Below are 3906 nucleotides of genomic sequence, written 5' to 3' on the forward strand. Positions count from 1 at the left end.
CAAAAACTCGTAGGACGATATCCACGAATAATCGGGGACTTGTGGGGACTACCGTGCCCTGACAAGTCAACTACACCTTAACTGGTGATGGTCGTCCTACGGGGACCTGCGGGGAGCAAAAGGAGTCAGAAACAATCGTAGGACGATATCCACGAATAATCGGGGACTTGTGGGGACTACCGTGCCCTGACAAGTCAACTACACCTTAACTGGTGATGGTCGTCCTACGGGGACCTTCAGGGAGCCGCAGTAAGTCGCAGGTCGTATGCGAGCCTTGATTGGTCCTGTTGGGGGCGTGCGGGGTGTAATGCCTCGGTACGTCAAATGTTGGTGTACGATGTACATCGATAATCTGACATCCTCCTGAACAACCTTTGCTCGTGTGGTTATTGGCGCTGTGGAGTCGGTGTACTGCCGCAGGTCAATGAGAGTGGTCACAACAAAGATTGTGTCACCTGATGAACGTAGAAAGAGAGTCTGCGGGGACTGGTGCCCTGGTAGACAAAAAATATCGAACAAGCAATTGACGAAGACGAATTCTGGTTGATCCTACCAGTAATATACGCTTGTCTCAAAGGTTAAGCCATGCATGTCTAAGTACAAACATAAATGAATGTGAAACCGCATAAGGCTCAGTACAACAGCCATAATTCACAAGATCATCCACCCATCAGTTACTTGGATAACTGTGGAAAAGCCAGAGCTAATACATGCAACATGCCGGGACCGCTGTCCGCTTGCGGGCGGTGGAACTGGTGCACTTATTAGTAAAACCAATCGCCTCCGGGCGGCTTGAGTTGAAGTCTGGATAAGGATGCCGATCGTATGGTCGCTTGACCGACGACAGATCTTGCAAATGTCTGCCCTATCAACTATTGATGGTAGTGTAGAGGACTACCATGGTTGCGACGGGTAACGGGGAATCAGGGTTCGATTCCGGAGAGGGAGCCTGAGAAATGGCTACCACATCCAAGGAAGGCAGCAGGCGCGTAAATTACCCAATCCCGGCACGGGGAGGTAGTGACGAGAAATAACAATATGGACCTCTCTAACGATGGTCCATAATTGGAATGAATTGAGCATAAATCCTTCAATAAGGATCAAGTGGAGGGCAAGTCTGGTGCCAGCAGCCGCGGTAATTCCAGCTCCACTAGCGTATATTAAAGTTGTTGCGGTTAAAACGTTCGAAGTTGATTCCCCGTCCAGACACGCGACCGCCGCGGGCGCCCGGCACACGCCGGATACGTTCGTGCGCGAGCTCGCGGCTGCGACTCACAATGGTGTGCCTGGGCGTCAACCTCGTGATCGGTCGGGCACGTCCCGAGCCGGTGCGTGGTGCCCGGGCAGCTCCCATTTACCTTGAACAAATTAGAGTGCTTCAAGCAGGCTAGTACAAAAGCGTCCACACCCGCCCAGGGTTGGCGTTGGCCGAGAATAATCTTGCATGGAATAATGGAACATGACCTCGGTCTGAGTCTTTTGGTTGGTTTTGTATAGACCCAGAGGTAATGATTAACAGAAGTAGTTGGGGGCATTGGTATTACGGCGCGAGAGGTGAAATTCGTAGACCGTCGTAGGACCAACTGAAGCGAAAGCGTTTGCCATGGATGCTTTCATTAATCAAGAACGAAAGTTAGAGGATCGAAGGCGATTAGATACCGCCCTAGTTCTAACCGTAAACGATGCCAATCAGCAATTGGGAGACGCTACTACATTCGGTGCTCTCAGTAGCTTCCGGGAAACCAAAATCGGGTTCCGGGGGAAGTATGGTTGCAAAGTTGAAACTTAAAGGAATTGACGGAAGGGCACCACAAGAAGTGGAGCTTGGACACGAACACCGGTCCGGTAACACGACAGGTAACGGCAGGAGTTCCGCAGGGGTCCATCTTGGGCCCCACGCTATGGAACATCCTGTACGATGGAGTGTTACGCCTGCAGCTGCCCGACGGAGCATCGGTCATCGGCTTCGCTGATGATCTGGCAGTACTGGCAAGGGGATGCACACCAGAGGAGGCAGCGGGAGTGGCCGAGCAGGCCGTAGCAATGATCTCTGCGTGGATGCAGCAACACCGTTTACAGCTGGCCCCGGAAAAAACCGAGGTGGTGCTCATCTCGAGTTTGCGTCGGGGCCACCCACAGGTGCCCGTAAGGATCGACGGAGTGGAAGTCCGCTCAAAGCAAGCAATACGCTACCTCGGGGTCATACTTCACGACCACCTCTCGTGGAAACCACACGTCGAGAAGGCAACCGCGAAGGCTCTCCGTGTGGTGAAGTTGGCCACCAGCGTGATGCCTAACCACGCTGGACCGAGGGTAGCGAAGCGTCGCTTGCTAGCAGCAGTTGCGGACTCGGTGGTGAAGTACGCGGCACCTATCTGGGCGGAAGCGGTGGAGCTGCAGTGGTGCAGAAGGAGATTGGAGCAGCTACAACGGCCTCTTGCGAGGGGGGTTGCGCGTACCTTTCGCACAGTCAGCTACGGAACAGCGGTAGTGTTGGCTGGGCTGATACCACTGCGCTTGCAAGTGGAGGAAGCTGCCCGGCGTCACAGGCGGCATCAACAGGCACTACAGCAAGGGGTGCTGATCGACCGCGACGTCATACAGAGGCTGGAAAGGTCAGCAACCATGGCGAAGTGGCAGAGCGATTGGAATCAGGAGTGCGGTCATCCGACCGCGAGTAGGTTCAAGCGCTGGGCACATCGCGTATTGCCAGACATCAGCGGTTGGGTAGGTCGGAAGCATGGAGAGATCGGATTCCACCTGAGTCAGATACTCTCCGGACACGGTTTCTTCCGGGAGTTTCTGCACGTCATGGGGTTCATCTCAGCCCCGACTTGCCCGTTCTGCACCGACTCAGCCGTGATCGAGTCAGCAGAACACGTGATGTTCCACTGCCCGAGGTTCGCGGACATAAGGGTGCAGCTCCTGACGAAAGACGACGGCGTAGTAGTAACACCGGAGGAGCTGGCAGGCTGGATGCTGGCAAGCCCAGCTAACTGGCAGCAGGCGGAACAGGCTGCAAAACGAGTTTGCACCTTCCTACAGCAGCGATGGCTGGATGACCAATCGGCCGAGAATGCTGCCATTTCCGGTGCTAACACGGAAGCACTGCGACACGCGGAAGTGAGACGGCGAGCTGACCGTCGAGCCAGCCGCAACGCTTACCAGCGGAGACGTCGTCGGGAGCAGCGGGAGAGGCGCCAGCTGATGGATGATGACGATGGAGGAGACAACAACCAACCAGCAGCAGCCAACAATCAACGCCCGGCTAGACCCGCTCGCAACTTGGCTCCGCCATCAGCTGAAGAAATTCTTCGCCGACGGTTAAGGCGGAACCAGCGTCAGCAGGAGTATCGGCGGCAATTGCGGGCCGGTACAATCCGGCCAGTGCGTTCGGGCCAACTGCGTCGGAGAAGGCAGCCGCCAGCGGAGGAGGAGCTTGAACGCCGACGTGCAAACCGGCGCGAACGAGAACGTCAAAGACGTCATGCCCGCAATGCGGTTGCCGACCGCCATCGCGAAGTGCTGTCGGCCGACGAAGAAGCCGCCATAACGGAGGCCGAGACAGCCACACGCTAGCTTGATGGAGCATACGCCTTTGGTCGCTTGCGTTGGTGGACGAGAGCGAGAGCGTACTCGAGCAGGCGTGTGCTTTAGTATTTACTTACTGTCTTGGTGAAGCGTCTCTTTTAGTATTGGCTTGGTAGCAAAGGCGCGTTAGGTGTTTATATGTCGTGATGAGTAATAAATGTTTTTGTTTGTACAGTCATGTTTGATCAGGAGGAGCACGGGCTCCTAACATTATAGTAGGTCTCAACGTGCAAAAACACCGGCAGCCACACCCGTGCAGGGAATGCTGTCGGTATTGGTGCGGTGTTTGCGTTTATTAATGTTAATGTTTCTTTG

Source organism: Anopheles stephensi, unplaced genomic scaffold (genome assembly GCF_013141755.1).
Source record: "Anopheles stephensi strain Indian unplaced genomic scaffold, UCI_ANSTEP_V1.0 ucontig192, whole genome shotgun sequence".
Taxonomy (NCBI): Eukaryota; Metazoa; Arthropoda; class Insecta; order Diptera; family Culicidae; genus Anopheles; species Anopheles stephensi.